The 19,126-nt window shown below is 36.2% G+C and overlaps 1 protein-coding gene across 3 annotated transcripts in view; it reads right to left on the reverse strand.

Moving 5' to 3' along the window:
* TTC28 (tetratricopeptide repeat domain 28) overlaps positions 1-19,126 on the reverse strand; it is a 629,548-nt gene that overhangs the window by 555,942 nt on the left and 54,480 nt on the right. The gene's annotated exons all lie outside the window — the stretch shown is intronic.

Raw genomic sequence — 19,126 nt, forward strand, 5'->3', positions numbered from 1 at the left:
TAGATAGATAGATAGATAGATAGATAGATAGATAGATAGATAGATAGATAGATGTATCTAATCATATGTAGATATAGATACATAAAGATTATTATATATATTGAGAGATTTATCCATTTGTCAAATACCCTGGGAAGGATAGAAACAAGCTAGTAATAGCAATATCCTCTGGAGAAGAAAACTGAATGGCTAGAGGACAGGAATGGAAGGAAAACTTATCTTTCACTATGTGCCCTTTTGAAGCTTCCTGAATTTCATTCTATAAGCATATGCACCTGGTCAAAAATTAAGTTAATTATTTAAAAGTTATATGCCCACATAATTATTGTTCTATGCCCCTATGGGCCCCACAGAACCAGAAATTTTTTCTTTTTTTTTTTTTTTTAAGATTTTATTTATTTATTTGAGAGAGAGAGAATGAGAGACAGAGAGCATGAGAGGGAAGAGGGCAGAGGGAGAAGCAGACCCCCTGCTGAGCAGGGAGCCCAATGTGGGACTCGATCCGGGGACTCCAGGATCATGACCTGAGCTGAAGGCAGTCGCTTAACCAACTGAGCCACCCAGGCGCCCCAGAAATTTTTTCTATCTATGGTCCCTGCTCAAGCCTCTGACCTGTAAGGAGAAGTGGCATAGGAGGGGAAGAATGACTTCTCAGGAATGAAGTTTTGTACTCACAGGGAAAACATCTATTGGTCAAGGCTTCTCAAGTTTGGGAGAACTTTCCTCATTTATTCATTGTTATACTTAACAACTACCCTTAAATGATACAAAGACAAAAATAAAAAAGTCCACAGTGCTGTAATTAAGGCACAGATAAAGTGCTGGAATTTGTGATGAGAGACATTGATGCTATGCCTAAAACTTTAAAGACAAAATGAATTTTAGAGACCATTTAGTTTCCAGCATTATTTTTTAATTGCTAATAAGCTAATCTTAGTTCTTATCCCCAAAGAGAATTATAGCTTTTTTTTAACCTTACTGTGAAAATGATAATTTCACATTTATTCTCTGAAAGTATGAACTAGTCAGAAGTACAACCTGGGAATTACAATAAATTGAGGATTATAGGGCTGCCTCAGGAGGTACAGCATGCAACTCCTGATCTTGGGGTTGTAAGTTCAAGCCCCACATTGGGTGTAGAGATTATTTAAAAATAAAATCTTTAAAAAACAAAATTGAGGATTATATAAATTACCAGTTTACAGGACCTTTTAACCTCAAATAAACATTCTAGGAACCTAGGAAAATGAAGCATTAGAATATTTTCCCTATCTTCTGGTACCAAAGCCATTACCACCTGGTAACATTTCTCTCCCAAAGAATTCAGGATTTCTAGATAACTTTTAAAACTGAATAGTTGGGGGTTTTTTTTAAGATTTATTTATTTGTTTGAGAGAGAGAGAGCAAGCACGTGCACACAAGTGGGGTGAGGAGCAGAGGGAAAGAGAAAGAATCCCAAGCAGACTCCCTGCTGAGCCTGGAGCCCAACGAGGGGCTCAATCTCATGAGCCTGAGAAAATGACCTGAGCTGAAATCAAGGTCTGATGCTTAACTAAGGCACCCAGGTGCCCCAATAGTTTGTTGTTGTTGTTTTTTAAGTTCTTTCTCAATTCTTAAAAATTACAATGGAGGAAAATAAATTCCTTGCACTTACCTGTTAGTGAGCCCCAAACAAATTAATAAAAATTAAGTCTTATGTTAGAGTTCAAATATTTTTAAAAGCATTTCCTCATATTTTAGATGACAGAAAACAAAAAGTACAAAATACAACCTATGTAACATAAAGCTGGGCAGCTTTTAGTACAGATATTAGTAATGAGGGTATATATGCAGGTGAAAATGCAGTCAATCAAGCTTTAGCCAAAGACTGTATCTCTAGAACTGAACAGCAGAAGAACTGTATCTTATGCTACCAATCTGTTTAAGCTACCTGGGTTGACAGAATGGCCTAAACTATACATGTGCTGACTCTAAAATCAGTGTCAGGAAAATACATGTGTAGGTATAAGGATAGAGTACCACACAAGGAAGATGAGGGGATTAATATCTTCCTATCTCCATAGAATGTATAATGCCTTTTATACAGAAGTATTAAAAAAAAAAAAAGTTAGTACAAAATAATTAAAATCAAGCCTCAACACCTATATTGAAATTAGTTAAAATGCTTGTTCTCATCAACATGTAATTTCCAAAAATTAGTAATTAATGAAACAATGTGCCAAACCACCTCCTAAAAATATTACCTAACCAAAGCATCCATACCTTTGTCACAGAGAAATAAAACCAGTTTTAAGTGTCCTTTGGTACTTTCCAGAAGCTCTGAAACAGGTATCTCCAGTGAGAATTTTCTAAAATTTTACTGATACACTGTATTGTGTAAAACAACTCCTAAATACCTTCTATAACAGAAAACCCTTGTAAACGGTCTCTTTCTGTTTCTGCACTAATTATCTTTAAAGTATCTCAAGTCTAACGAATTCAATATTCATTTACAATATTTGTTGAGCACTTACTATGTGTCAGGCACTAAACTGTCCTACACCCACTGTGGGGCTTGAACCTACAACCCTGAGATCAAGAGTTACATGCTCTACCAGCTGAAACAGCCAGGTGCCCCTAAGAATAATATTCTTTTTGATGGCTGCTACCCTAATTCCTGGAAGATGGCTAACTCTAATTCTCTGAGTAGGGCTCTTCAAGTAGATAATGAAACATGAAGCCCTCTAAGATCTAGGGGGGAAAAGTGCTTAGATTGAGAATCACTCAAGCTGCAAGCCACTGTTAACTAAGAGTTTTAAGTGCATCTTTTCCCTTAGCACTTGAAGGCAGAAAGAAAAGTTGAAACTCAATGCCAAAATAAATTTAAGATTTAATTTATTAAAATTCCAAGCTATTCATAACTTTTAGAAAAAATTCTGTAACACAGTTGAACCTTGAAAAAGATGGTTTTGAACCAGAGGTGCGGGTCCACCTCTACCTAGATTTTTTTGAAGTACAGTACTATAAATAAATGTATTTTCTCTTCCTGATGATTTTCTTAATAACATTTTCTTTTCTCCAGCTTCCTTTATTGTAAGAATACAGTATACAAGGGGCGCCTGGATGGCACAGTCGGTTGAGCACCTGACTCTTGGTTTCAGTTCAGGTCGTGATCTTGGGGTGGTGAGATCAAGCCCCATGTGGGGCTCTGCACTCAACGTAGAGTCGGCCTGAGTTTCTCTCTCCCTCTCCCTCTGCCCCTCCCGCTTGTGCTCTCTCTCTCTCTAAGATAAATAAATACATCTTTAAAAAAAATACATTATACAATACATATAACATACAAAATATGTGTCAATCAACTGTTTATGTTATTGGGAAAGCTTCCAATCAACAGTAGGCTATTAGCAATTAAGTTCTGGGGGAGTCAAGAATTATACATCAATTTTTAACTGCATGGTGGTCAGGAACCTTAACCTCTGCATTGTTCAAGGCTCAATTATACAGCATAGGATGGTGTAATATAGTATAAAGTAAGGTACCCCATGTATATAATAATCTCTAGATATCTTTACACTCCCAAGTACTGAAATAGATAGGATCCTCTCTTTGAGGAAGGAAAAACTCTTAAACACAAGATAACACAATACTATGGGAAAAGGAACATTAAAATATCTGTTGACACCTTCACTATCTGATCAATAAGAAAGGGAGCCTCTGCATGTTAAATCAGGTCACTAATCACTAACAGCTCACACTGCACTTTGGCTTGCCTAAGCACAAAATCTTCTCGGTCTAGTACTGCCTCCTGGGGGCTACAGTACATTACTACTCTTCTGAGAAACCATTGGTGTAAACAGAAAATACAGATATTATTTTCTACTAAAAACACAATGCAAAAAGTCCATGTCAAATAATAAGTAGGCCTTTCCTAAATAACCTCTTTTTTAAAAACACAGTATATGTATTTCTATCTGAATAATTGGGAATAAAGTACATAATAAAAGTTAATTACAGAAAGTGGTTGTTAATATGATTGAGAACATCAGGGCTTATACAGCATTTTGCATTTTCAAAGCACTTAGCCAACATTAAACGATTAATCTTTACAATGTTCTTGAGGTCAATATCACCACCATCTTTTTACAGCAAAATAAATAGCAAGGTTAAGTGAAGTATTAGAAATTCAAGAACTATTCAGTAAGTAATCAGCAAAGTGCCACAGAATAATCTAATGTGAAATATGAAGCATCTCTAATACCCCATGACCTACCTCTAGGAGAAATTAGTTACTCTTTTATCAGTGGCCCCAAAGCATTTTATAGATCCCTCTATTATAAGGCTTAATACTTTTGCATTATAGTTATTGAATTGCCAGTCTCTGTGACTAAATTCTGAACCTCCACAGGACTTTGCAGTGTCTAAAACATAGCCAGGCACAACAATGAATCACTCAGCCATTTGTCCAACTATCAAGCATTAACTACAAGTCAGATACCAATCTGGACATGGGGGATACAGTGATAAAAAAGAGAGCCAAGCTCCTTACTCTCATGGAGCATATATTCTAGGAGGCAAAGACAGATGTTCAAAACAAAAACAAAAACAAAAAACAAAACTATCAGGTACTAAGAACAGTTATAGAGAAAATTAAAGAGGGCAATATGACTACAGATAGATAAGTAGTTACATTAGATTAGGCAGTAATATTCAAGCTGATATCTGAATGTAAGGAACAACCAGCCATAATTATATGGGGAAAAGACAATTCCAGGTGGCAAATGCAAAAGGTCCAAAAAGGGCAAAAAATGCAAATATTCAAGGAACAGGAAAAAAAAAAAAGGTGATTAAAGTAGGCCAGTGAGTGAGGGATAAAAGATGAAATCAGAGAGGTGGGCAGGAGCTAAATGAGGGCTTATTTGGGCCATGGTAAGAATATTACTCTAAGTGAGAAGAGAAGTTATTTAAGGCTCCATAACATGTACTTGCCCATTTGAATTGTTGCACTTGAGTATTAGGTACCACTAAAAAGAAAATTAATACTGAGAAAGGAAAATTACTATGCTATTGGTTAGGGAGCCTTTCTGTTTTAATAAATTACTTTTTAGTGAAAAGTTATTTTATAATTAAATCTTCAGACTAAAGGATAAAACAGCAGTGTCTACTAATATTTTAATAGACGCTAGAATAATGAGATTTTGACAGTCATTATTGGAAGAAATTGAAAAGCTCCTGCATCAACTACTGTACGTTATAGATGACTATACTAGGATCTTATGCTAATTACTTATGAATTTTGCAAAGCCTAAGATATCTCCAAACAGCTCATGATGAGTGTCAGACAGACATCTGGAGAGAAGCTGCTGAGTGAAAGTAGGAAGTCTCATTAAACGTAATAAATCTCTTCCTCTTACCAGAGAAACCAGAATGAAAAAGGTAACATACGGTTAGAAGCAAGATATTAACTGAACAAAATACAGCAAAGGCTTAAAAATTAAGGGCTTATATTTCACCTAAAATGATGGAGGTGCTGCAGAAGCCTCAAGGCTAATACCAAGCTATAACACCAAGATCCAGTTAAATTTAACTTCATAAATAGTCACTGCAGAGAAAACATTATCATAATCTCATCCTAGGTAGTAGGTTCCTGAACATGTGAGACATTAAACTTCACGATTTTCACCCTTTTTAATGTGTTTTTTTATTGTGGTTAAAAAACCACATCACATAAAACTACCATCTTAGCTATTTTTAAGTGTACAGTTCAATAGTGTTGAGTATATTCACACTGTTGTGCAATGAATCTCCAGAACTTTTTTCATCTAGCAAAACTAAAATTCCATAACCACTGAAAAACTCTGTTTCCCCCTCCCTCCAGCCACGGGTAACCCCCATTCTATTTTATGTTTCTCTGTTGCTCCCAGTTTTTTAACTGATAATAGTACAGTACCCAAGCCCCTCTAAAAGAAACTATGTGCACAAGCTTTTTTTTCTTTTTTTAAGATTTTATTTTTAAGTAATCTCTACCCTGAACATGGGGCTTGAACTCATGACCCTGAGATCAAGAGTCGTGTACTCTACCAACTGAGCCAGCCAGCTGCCCCTGTGTACAAACTTTTGAGTTGGTGTTTTAGTTTGGTTTTGTTTAAACACAATTTCATCCCTATTTCTTAAACCAAACTGTGGATAGTAGAAGGGCTAAGAATTGCCTCCACTATGTAGAAAGGAACACAGAAGAAGTGACTGAGAATTATACTGTAATACATACTTACACTATTTCCAATCCACCATGATTACTGACAAAATTATTCTAGAGAAGCAGAATTACTGGCTACTAGCAGTAGGGCAACTAGTCCATATGATATGGAAAACACATAGTGGATACATAGGGAGAATAAATATTGGACTTAGACTGAAATTTGAGAATAGCCTAATAATAATAAAATTCTCTTATATTTTAAGCCTTTTATATGTTAAAAGGAACTTCCACATACACCAGTTCATTTAGTCAAGTCACAATCTCTGTAAAAACAGGATTAAAATGCCTGCCATGCTGACCTCCTAGGGTTGAAACAAGGAAAAAGCTGAAATAATATATGTAAATGCAATCTGAAAGGTGTAAACACTTCTACGTATATATAAATTGTCTAAAGATAAATCAAAACAATGTATTGCTTATAACCAAAGAATGGTTGACACGGTGCTATGTATGCAACTACAATTTACTAAATATTTGTCAAATAATTTATAGAGTAGACCGAATAGAAAGAGAAAGCAAAGTTTCCTCTATTTGGTGCATAGAAAATGAGCTCTCTTAAATCTGCTAATGGTGAGATGAAAGTTAAAAGATCAAAATACCAATCTACATACTACATGTAACAAGAACAAGAAGGGACAGAATTATGTGTGTGGTTGTTTATGATACGGAGCAGCAAATCTTTAGAAACATACACTATATGTATAAAGTAAATTTTCCAAAAGTAATTTTTTTTAATTAGTGATTTGGTAAATTGCAAAACTATCAGTGAATTCCTTGTCGAATGAAAATTACAAGGACACAAGCACAGGCAAGATTCTGTATATAACCAATTAACATAAAATCAAGAACAAATCTACTTCTCTGTGACACTGTATGGTTACAGAACTATGTGGGATTTGAATCCTACATCTCACTCTTTAAAATTTAAGATGTATTAAATTTAAGAATATAATAAAAAAAAGCCATACAAAGTACTTTATCTCCATCTCTAAATTGTACCAAAATAGCCTCTAATTGCCTACACAAATCAAATGTAAGAGGGTTTTATTAGTATCTAGTAGGCAGGCAAGGCATTCTCAAATTCTGAGCCTTTGGTAACAAACTCTTTATAATCACCTTTTTAATTCCTCCCCCATTTAAAAGGATGCTTTGTTTATGACACTATTTGCTAACTTCTATAATCATTTGACACAATGGCTCATAAACCTGCACCAAAGTTGATCTGATTCTAGAGGGATCCACAAAATCAAAGTAATACAGTCCATAAAGACTCAAGATAAAGGGAGTCCTAGTTCCGTATCAATTAGAAGGAGGCTACAGATTGAAATTTTAATATGATTATTAAGTACCATGAGGTGTAAAGGTCCTACACTTCAATTAAATATGGTCCCAAAGATCAAAAGTCACTTGTTTTCCAGGTGTCTTTGTAACCAGAGTAACAAATTATCTTTCAGAATGTAACAAGTTGGCGATTATCCAACTAAACTCAATTCTCTCAGTCAATAAGAAAACACAAGTCACCAGTTAATGAGATTTCCATTCTTCCTTTCAACAAATATTTATTGAAGGTCTCCAATGTGCCAAACACTATTACTATCTTGACCACCCAACATAGCTTACAACAGTCACAAAATCTTCATGTAAAAATAATAGTATAATTAAAATTTTTTAAAGATTTTATTTATTTATTTATTTGAGAGAGAGAGAGAGAGAGAAGCAGACTCCCCCACTGAGTAGAGAGCCCGATGTGGGGCTTGATCCCAGGACTCCGAGATCACAACCTGAACCCAAGGGCAGACGCTTAACCAGCAGAGCCACCCAGGCGCACCAAAAATAATACTAAGCCTTTTTCAAAATAATTTATGTTCAAGAACATATACTTCAATAAATGCATTAATTAAATATAATGTTTAGTATGTGAAAATTTAGGAAACAGAACGAGGGAAACACTTAACGTTCTTTCCTCTTATAATAACAATATTTGGTAATATGCATTGAATATTTATCATTATACCTGTAAATTTTTAATCTTTTCAAAAATGAACGTATATCAACCCAACCCATCAAACTACTGAAAGCCACAGAATGTAGAATTAAGTGTTAACTGTAAGTTAAACACAAGAGGGCGCACAAGGCTGGAAGATTCATAAAACCAAATCCAACTTGCATTTTACTCAAAAATTCACAGCTTTTAATGCATGGTCATATGGATTTATAAAAGATTCCTTATGCATGCACCAGAGGTCAATTACACTGAAAATATTTCTTTCTCAATATACTGTACATCAATCAAGTCACTGTTTCTCCGATAAACACAAATTCCCTATCTACATTGACTTTAACCTAAATTTACTATTTTTATCATTAAGAAAAATTAAGACTTTTAATCAAAAGTTTATGCCACCGGGGCGCCTGGGTGGCTCAGTTGTTAAGCGTCTGCCTTCGGCTCAGGTCATGATCCCAGGGTCCTGGGATCAAGTCCCGCGTTGGGCTCCCTGCTCAGCGGGAAGCCTGCTTCTCCCTCTCCCACTCCCCCTGCTTGTGTTCCCTCTCTCACTGTGTCTCTCTCTGTCAAATAAATAAATAAATAATCTTTAAAAAAAAAAGTTTATGCCACCTTTTAATCTAAATGCTCCTCGGAAAACCTATTATTTAGAAGCTGGCCAACTCAAAATGCCTATTTTCAAATATCATTAAAGCTTATCCATTGAATGATTACAACCATAATAACCTTATTATAGGAAATAGACCTCTGACTTTTAGAAACTGATGCAAGTCTCTATCATACTAATATCAGCTATTTAATTCTCAAGCGGTGAATATTCTATGATATCTATTCCAAGAGTTGCCAATTGATCCCAAATGGTAGGCTATGATTTCATTAGTTTACTCTCCTGGGAAATAATGAACTACCTGAGGAGTTTCTGTATGTTAGGTGACCAGACTAAGATTATGGAGGCTATAGGCAGGAGCATAATCCAAAATAATTCCAAAGAACATTCTGCCTACCCCAAGATTCACAGCAGAACATAATACACACACACACACACACACACACAGATTTCTAGGTATGCAGCTCTATTCAGCTTTATATAGTCATAATGCTGGCTGTGACACATGAAATTATTCTAAATGCCAACAGTTTTATATTGCGCTTAACTCCTACAGAGAACAGGCACCCAACATGAGGGCCTGCCATGATATTCACAGGCACAAAAATATTACTTATCCTCTATACATTATGCTAAGGATACAAAACAAGAGAGATGAATTGCTGCTAGGATCAAGATAGTCAGGCAAAAAGTCCAGACTAGAAGCAGTGAGCTGCAGGTTAGGTAGTATGGGCAAAGGCTGACTGACAGTCCCTAGTGAAGGATCAGGATTATGTTATTTTATGATCAAAGGTCAGGGCACAAACCAAGGAAATAACAATCAGGAACTCAAAAGTGGTCAAAATCCAGCCAATCAAATAAATTACTTATAATGTGAGCAGGTGGTACAGACCTGATACTACAGTCCATCTGAACTAAACTCCTAATATATTTCTTACCAGGTATGTGATCCAGGACCAAAAAGGAAAGGATGTCTATAAAGGATATTGTTAGGCAATGACTGAAATTTGATTAGCGTCTATGGATTGGATAGCAGCATTGCATCAATGTTAATATCTTGATTTTAATGGTTTTATTATGGTTATATATTAGAGTGTTCCCAATATATACCTAAGGATTTAGGGATGATGGGACATCATTTCTACAACTTACTCTCAAATGGTTCAGAAAATAACAATAATAATAATAGGTAAGGGATAATTACAAGCCAAATATGGTAAAATGTTAACAACTGGGGGGTACAGATGAAGGATATACAGGAATACTTTGAACTAATCTCATAACTTTTCTGTATGTTTCATATTATTTCAAAATTAAAAATATTAAAACATATGTTTAAATAAAATTTATAGTTGCTCTGACAATACAGTGTAGCATATTTAAAAAGAAATATCTAGGGCGCCTGGGTGGCTCAGTTGGTTGGGCGACTGCCTTCGGCTCGGGTCATGATCCTGGAGTCCCAGGATCGAGTCCCACATCGGGCTCCCTGCTCAGCAGGGAGTCTGCTTCTCCCTCTGACCCTCCTCCCTCTCGTGCTCTTTCATTCTCTCTCGCGCGAAAAACAAAACAAAACAAAAAATTAAAAAGAAATATCTAGGGGCGCCTAGGTAGTGGAGTCAGTTAAGCAACTGACTCTCGGTTTCAAGCGTGCTCTCTCTCTCTAAAATAAATAAATCTTAAAAAAAAAAAAAGAAATATCTAAACTAATAAACATATTATTTCAAAATTAAAAGTTAAAAATTAAAATAAATGAAATGTTTTGACAATATAGTACATCTCAAAAATTATCTAAACTAGTAAACACATGAAGCAATAATAACTTCAGTTCTTTTTTTTATTTTTTTAAAGATTTTATTTATTTATTTGAGAGAGAGAGAATGAGAGAGAGCAAGCACATGAGAGGGGGGAGGGTCAGAGGGAGAAGCAGACTCCCTGCCGAGCGGGGAGCCCGATGCGGGACTCGATCCAGGGATTCCAGGATCATGACCTGAGCCGAAGGCAGTCGCTTAACCAACTGAGCCACCCAGGCGCCCCGCTTCAGTTCTTTTTTTAAATTTGTTTAGAGAGTGTGGGAAGGGGGAGGGGCAGAGGGAGAAGGAGAGAGAGAGAATCTCAAGCAGACTCCCCACTGAGCACGGAGCCTGATGAGAGGCTCAATCTCACAACCCTGAGACCATGACCTGAGCCAAAGCCAAGAGTCAGCCACTTAATCAACTTAACCACCCAGGTACCCCAATAATAACTTCAGTTCTTAAAAGCCTCACTGGACTTCAATTAGCAAGAAAAAATATTTCCCTTAAGTTAGAAGGTACTCCTTTCAAAGAATGCAAATGAAGGCAACAAGGTAAATATTCTAGAAAGTTATCTACAGGTATCTTTTAAAATATATTGTAAAAATAATGCTTTTTACAGCCCTCTTCAAAACTGAAACTGTGTAATCAACACTTCTGAAATATTTTCCAATTTCCTGTAAGAAAAAATTACTAAATTTAATCAATGACTAGATTTATTCGATGACTTCCAGGGTTGCTATAGTAACACAAATATAAAAAGCATGCCCTAATTTTGGTAGCAGTAATACTTCATGTCCAAAAAAAGACTGATTTTATTTACATATATTGGCCATCTACCAATCTCATCATTTAAAAATATTTCGGGGGGACTGCTGGGTGGCTCAATCAGTTAAGCGTCTGCCTTTGGCTCAGGTCATGATCCCAGGGTCCTGGGATCGAGCCCTGCATAAGGCTCCTTGCTCAGCAGGGAGCCTGCTTCTCCCTCTGCCTGCCGCCCCCCCCGCCCCCGCTTATACTCTTTCTCACTCTCTCTCTGGCAAATAAATAAATAAAGTATTAAAAAAATAAATAAATAAAAATAAAAATATTTTTTGGAGAAACTATTTCTTGGCCATTGTTTCTGGAATTGCTTCCATAACTTCTAATCTGAAATTTTTTTTGAGATACTGAAAAATACTTTTATGAAGTGACTATGAAAACCCCTAGGATAGTCTACTCTCTTCATTAACACAAAAATGCTACCAAACTTTTATTACAGAAACCAAGACAAACAGAAACATTTAAAGACAGGGTGTCCTAATATATTTTAAATACTAGCACCCACAAAGCATATATCTACAGTTTAATCAACTGTCAAGTATAAATGACAAGAAAACTTTCACTTCACTTAAAACAATGCATTCACATTCCTTAGTGATAAATATGTACCATCTGGGAGCTGGAAGGAAACTTGTTACTTATCATATGTTTATAACTTTGTCACTAGAACATTCTTGAAATGAATTATGATAAACAAATCTGAGAATTTAAATAATTGAGCTCCTATTTCCTGAATTTCCTTTAGAGCAAGACTTCCCTTCTTGCCAGACTTCCTGAATCATTTCCCAAGGACAAAGCACGCATCTTAAAGCAGTTGGTTCTACCCCACAAAAGCCTGGTTCCCAAGGAGATGCTATGGACTCAGCATTACCTCAGGCTGACATTTATGAGAAAAATTCCTTTCAGTAAAAAACTGATTTTTCATCTCCAATCAACAATAATAAAATAAAAACCAAATGCATAAATAAGTAAACAATGACCCGTGAGCTTAAGAAAGATTCATTTCGGGGCGCCTGGGTGGCTCAGTTGGTTAAGTGACTGCCTTCGGTTCAGGTCATGATCCTGGAGTCCCGGGATCGAGTCCCACATCAGGCTCCCTGCTCAGCGGGGGGTCTGCTTCTCCCTCTGACCCTCTTCCCTCTCGTGCTGTCTCTCATTCTCTCTCTCTCAAATAAATAAATAAAATCTTTAAAAAAAAAAAAAAGAAGAAAGATTCATTTCAACACCAAATAGAAAAAGCTACCAATCAAACAGTGGCAACCAGAAAATGTACTTTTGTCTGCAGTCTGTTTGCAATCTTTCTTGAATAACAAAGAAACAGAGACTACTTTGCTTCTTCACATATGTACCCAAGGATAAATAAAACATTTAAAAATTAAAATTAAAATTAAGTTGATATATATTTAGATGCTAATTATGATCTCTAGAGCAAACACCAAGAAAATAACTAAAAAATATATAGTAAAGGAAACAAGTGAATGTAAATGGTACACTAGAAAATATTTACTTAGCATAAAAGAACAGAAAAAGGTATATAGAAATCAAATAACAGAAATATAGAAAAAAGACATAAAAAATAAGCAACAAGGGGCACGTGGGTGGCTCAGTCGGTTAAGCGTCTGCCTTTAGCTCAGGTCACGGTCCCATGGTCCTGGGATCAAGCCCCACATCGGGCTCCCTGCTCAGCGGGGAGCTTGCTTCTCCATCTCTCTCTCTCTGCCACTCCCCCTGCTTGTGCTCTCTCGCTCTCTCTGTCAAATAAATAAATAAAATCTTTAAAAAAACAAACAAAAAAGCAGTTACATTATTAGCAGTTAAATATAAATGGACTTATACTGGGATACTACACAGGACAAAGATTGGAAAAATGGATTTAAAAAAAAATGACCCAACTGTATGCTGTCTATAAAACACTCACTCTAGCTTCCAAGACATAAACAGGTTGAAAAAGAAAGTATGGAAAAAGAGATATCATGCAAACAGTAACCAAAAGAGAGAGGGAATGGCTCTATTAATTTCAGACAAAATAGATTTTAGGACCAAAATTGTTACTAAAGACAAAGAAGGGTATTCTATAATAATTAAAAGATCAGTCTCCCAGGAAAATATAATAATCATAAAAATATAAATAAGCAAAAACAAAGCCCCCAGTATTTTAAAATATAAATTTGGGTTGGTGTTATTTCCAAAAGTCTTTCCATTATTATTCTGTTCTATACGAAGGACTATTTCCAGTCTTAAAATTTTATTAGTTGTAATTAGCTATCTATATCCCACAGGATATAGTGGAATTCTTGGGTATGACATTAAAGTCTCTAAATTTGTGTATAAAAAAAAGAAAGAAAGAAAATAAAGTGGATTAGTGGCCTCCAGAAGCTGGGTTGGAGGACGAATGGGGAGTGACTGTTAATGAGTATGGGTTTTGGGGGGTGGTTAAAATTAGATAATGGCGATGATTGCACAACTCCGTGAATATACGAAAAATCACTAAATTGTAAATGTTAAAAGGGCGAATCTTACAGTATGTGAATTACATCTCAATAAAGCTATTTTTTTAAAAAACAAAAACAAAAAAGTAAAAAATAAATAAATAAACATATGCATAGGGGCACCTGGGTGGCTCAGTCGTTAAGCGTCTGCTTTCAGCTCAGGTCATGATCCCAGGGCCCTGGGATCGAGCCCCGCATCGGGCTCTCTGCTCAGCAGAAAGCCTGCTTCTCCCTCTGCCTGCCGCTCCCCCTGCTTGTGCTCTCTCTCTGACAAATAAATAAATAAAATCTTAAAAAAAAAAAAACCATATGCATAACCTTTAACTAGACTGACCATAAATTAAGTATGTCACCCTTCTAGTTAAAATCTTCTAATGACATCCCATGAGTATCTGAATAAAATATTACATCCTTATAATGGCTTAAAAGGCCCAGCATGACCTGGCCACCACCCATCTCAACAGTTATCTCCAACCACCTCCTTTTCCCTCACTCACTCACTCACTCACACTCACCGTGCTCCACTGGCCTTTGTGCTGTTTTCTTCAATTGGCCACATTCAAACTAGCTGTTTATTCTGCCTACAATGCACTTTGCCCACTTCTGGTTCTTTCAAGTCTCATCTAAATCATCTCCCACAAACTCTTTTCCATAACCCTGTCATCCCTTTTTTCTCAGTACTCTCCCATCCTTTTACTCTGAAATTATCTTCAGAGCATTTATTACTTTCAAACTTTATTATCTGCTTCTCCCCACTGGAATGTTAGTTGTAACTTTGTTCTGCATAGTTCTTGGTTGAATCACTGAGGTTTAGAAGACTGCCAATGGGGCACCTGGGTGGCTCAGTCAGCTGGGTGACTGACTCTTGATTTCAGCTCAGGTCATGAGCTCAGAGTTGTGAGATCAAGCCCTGTGTCAGACTCCACACTCAACAGGGAGTCAACTTGAGATTCTCTCTCTCCCACTCCTTCTGCCCCTCCCTACTCCTTGCACACTCTCTCTCTCTAAAAAATAAATAAATCTTAAAAAAAGAACACTGCCTAGCACGCAGAAACATTCAATAAATAAATTTATTTTTTTAAGATTTTATTTATTTGACAGAGAGAGCACAAGCAGAGGGAGCAGCAGAGGGGAAGGGAGAAGCAGGCTGCAGGGCTCCATCCCAGGACCCTGGGATCATGACCTGAGCCAAAGGCAGACGCTTAACCGACTGAGCCACCCAGGTCCCCCAAATAAATTTCTTACTAAAAAAAAAAAAAAATTGAAATTATAAAAAATATATATACTCCCAAAAGTGTGTAATTAAGGCACACTACTAAGATTATCTAGCTTAAAAACATTTTTGATGCATTTCTGTTATTAAGCTCCAATGTACTTATTTTTTTAAAAAAAAGCTCCAAGGCATTTAAAACACTTTACTTGTAATAATAAGTCAAAGGCAAATAAATTGCGATGTCAGACTCTGGTTTATATTATAGGAAACTGAAATTGAATAGTCTCCTCAACATCATATGAACATATCAGTGTTAAAACTTGAAAGAGAATTCTGAACTCTTAAGATTTCTTAATTGATGAACTCCTTTGTTTAGGTAAACAGTATAGTAAGTATACTGATTAAGGAAAAATTCTTTAGAATCAGACAAGACTAAAGTCCAACTCTTGTACTCTTCTATTACCCGGATGTTATTTAATCTCTCACTAAGTATAAATGTTCACTTTTGTAAAGCTGGGATAATAATATCTACATAAGATTATTGTGCGTACAGGGGCGCCTGGTGGCTCAGTCGGTTAAGCATCTGCCTTCAGTTCAGGTCATGATCCCAGAGTCCTGGGATCAAGTCCCACATCGGGCTCCTTGCTCAGCAGAAGTCTGCTTCTTCCTCTGCCTGCCCCTCCCCCTGCTTGTGCTTGGGCTCTTGCTCTCTCTCTCTCTCCCTTTGACAAATAAGTAAATAAATAAATCTTTAAAAAATAAATAAGATATAGGTAAACCAAAAAGAAACATGAGGCCAAGATATATCTTAACATTTTTTTCTTACATATAACTGTCATCAGGTATAATACCTGACGAAGTGTAATACTCTCTCATCAAGTATTATACTTGATAATAGGATTCTGTCATCAAGTATAATCAATGAATGAGAATATGAGAAGAGCTTTAAATTCATGCAGAAAGAGAAGATATTTATGGTATGCTTTACAATTAATGGGAAAGTCCCCCTGTGGAACTTTCCCTTATATAGTTTTTATATAGTTACACCATATGAAAATCCACCATTCCTTTGGGTTTCTTTTCCTATGGAATCCTTAAAGAATATAACTATTTTGTAACTCATAATTCACACTAAAATTATATAAACTACTTCACAAATAACATGTCTGAATAGATGTGATTCAAGAAAATTCCAAACCAGAAAGATCAAGGGTATAAAGTTAAAATAAAATAGATAAAACTGAAAAGGGATATGTTCTACGAAGGAGGGTATATGATTATGTACCACACTGTGTATATGATCTGACAAAGAATACTGGGGTAAATTATAAGGATGGCTACAGATTCCTCCATTTCTATATACGTCCTTGGGTAATCCCCTCCTTTGGTGGTTCTGGGCTTGGCCATGTGACTTACCCTGGCCAATGGCATAATAGCATATGTGGTACAATCAGACTCACAATATGCTTGTGCATTGCTGCTTCCACTCTCCTGCAGTTGTAGAAATCCTACAATTGCCATGGGAAGAAGCCTAGGAAAACCTGCAAGATGATAAGAGACACATGGCGCAGTTGCTGTTATTCTCCTAGCCAGCAGCATACCAAGTGTCAGAATGTGAGTGAGACAGTCTTAGATGATCCAACCATCAGGCAAACCTCTAGTTGAACTTGAACACATGAGCAAGCCCAGCAGAAATCAGCTGAGTCAGTCCAGATCAGAAAAGCCACTCAGCAGGCATCAGAATCTTGAGCTAAATAAATGGTTGGTTGTTATTTCAAGTCACTGTTTTGGAGTGATTTGTTACAAAGCAAAAACTAGTAGATACAAGTACAGATCAACAATGCATTCTTTTTTTTTTTAATCATGGGAAAGAGGTAGAATACCAAAACAATGAAAAAAGATTAATATGCTAAATTAAAAAAAGACAAATCAACTAAAGACAGTAGCAGAACTATGCTTACCTATAGTAAATGCCTATTAGATATTTATTGAAAACAAATAAATGAAATCAAATAAATGAAATAGAGCACACTTAAAAAAGAGCAAGAGGATCTGATAAGTTATTCAAAAGAGCGTATGTCCTCTATATCTGGCAAAAAATAATTCTTCCTCTTCCCTCTGCAATAGATAGATCTTAATGGAATATTGTATCCATTTCATCATCACACTATTTAAAAAATGATCAGCAGAAACTGCAAGTATTCAGGAGATTACTGAGATTATTATAAAGAGAAGAAAAGTGCTCAAAAGATATGTGGGTAGTTTGACTAAAAGTTATGTGTGTCTACATACAAATATCATCATGATGATAATGATCATCATTAATAACCATAATATGTTAATAACCTATATGTGAAAAACGCTGTCCTAAGCACCTAACGTTATTGTATTTAATCCTCAATACAACCCTTCAAGGTTTGTGATGTTAACCCAGCTTGCAAATGGGAAAAGTGAGGCATATGGAGGTAAAGCAAGATGTAAGGAGGAAAAACCCAAGCTCCAACTCCAGAGACCCAGCAGTTCTTGCTTCACATGTATATTGTTTCAATATACATGAATTTCAGTCAGTTACCACAGTTAAATGACTCCAAATCCCTACTAATGCAATTTAAATTGCAATTAGCATGGTATATTAACTGTGAGTAAATGCATAAAGTGCAAATGCCGCTGCTGGTTCTTCACTCCACAATTGCTATATAATTAAGAAAGATGCATCCTGATTACTGACCAATCACATCACTTGTTTCAAAGTCTGTGGTGATTGGCCACTGCACATCTGTTTTCAGCTCACACAGAAACAGCAAAAAGGTAGTTGTGTTGCCTCTTTATCTTCTAGTGAGAAACCTATGTGGTCACTTTATAAAAATGGGTTTTTGAAAAAGAATTGAGGAGTAAAGGGGCACCTAGGTGGCCCAGTCAGTAAAGCGTTCCACTCTTGGTTTCAGCTCAGGTCATGATCTCAGGGTCTTGATATTGAGGCCCGCTACCAGCTCGCCATGGAGTCTGCTTGAGATTCTCTCTCTGCCTTCCTCTCAGCCCCTCCCACTCATTCTCTCTCTCAAATAAATAAATGTCTTTTTTAAAAAAAGGAATTGAGGAATAAAAATGAGTGCAGCGAAGAAATAAAGAGTGATAATGCTGGAGGTAAAATTCAAATCCAACATAAAGGGAGTTATAGAAGAAATAGCTGACCATGGGAAAGTTGACACAGCCACTGTTCAAGAGGTCCAGTTGGAAGAACTTAGGGAGGATGAACTTGTCAACATAAATGAGGAAAGTAGTGACAAAAAGGCTGACATGTTCCAGAGAACGTGATGCTGGCAAAATAACTACAGGAAAGCTCAATCAATAAAGATTAACATTTTAGAAGCCAATGCAAACTAGAAAGTAGTATGACAATTTGCCAAGGCATAGAAAAGATACTCTGTATTGTAAGTTATAAGATGAGAAGAAAACAGCGAGCACTGTTCAAATAACTACAGATAAGTTTTCTACAGAAAAATAAAACAAATTCTCAATGTTTCTAACATTTTAAATCACAGTGTACTAAGTAAATATTAGTTTTAATAATTTTTCCATTCCTTATACACTTATAATCCACAGTAAGAGAGTTTTTAGTGTTTTGACAAAAACTTTTAAAGGTCACAGAATAGTCAAAATCGTTGCAAAGTTCACACTGCAAGATTTTTCAGCTTCTACAGTTGTTTCTATGGTAATGTGTTACCATGCAAAGCAAGAACTGCCTGTATGTCCTATTTACATTACACTGTGCTATCTCACTAAACACATGAAAGGTTATAATGTAAGAGATTTGAAAGAAATGTTAGATTCCTTCCACAAATGATTAAAAAGTGGACTAAACATGGGGCGCCTGGGTGGCTCAGTCAGTTAAGCGTCTGCTTTCAACCCAGGTCATGATCCCGGAGTCAAAGGATTGAGTCCCTCATTGGGCTCCCTGCTCAGCA

The sequence above is a fragment of the Mirounga angustirostris genome, unplaced genomic scaffold, assembly GCF_029215605.1.
Source record: "Mirounga angustirostris isolate CCGP_5_RB_7025 unplaced genomic scaffold, mMirAng1.0.hap1 SCAF_14, whole genome shotgun sequence".
Lineage (NCBI taxonomy): Eukaryota > Metazoa > Chordata > Mammalia > Carnivora > Phocidae > Mirounga > Mirounga angustirostris.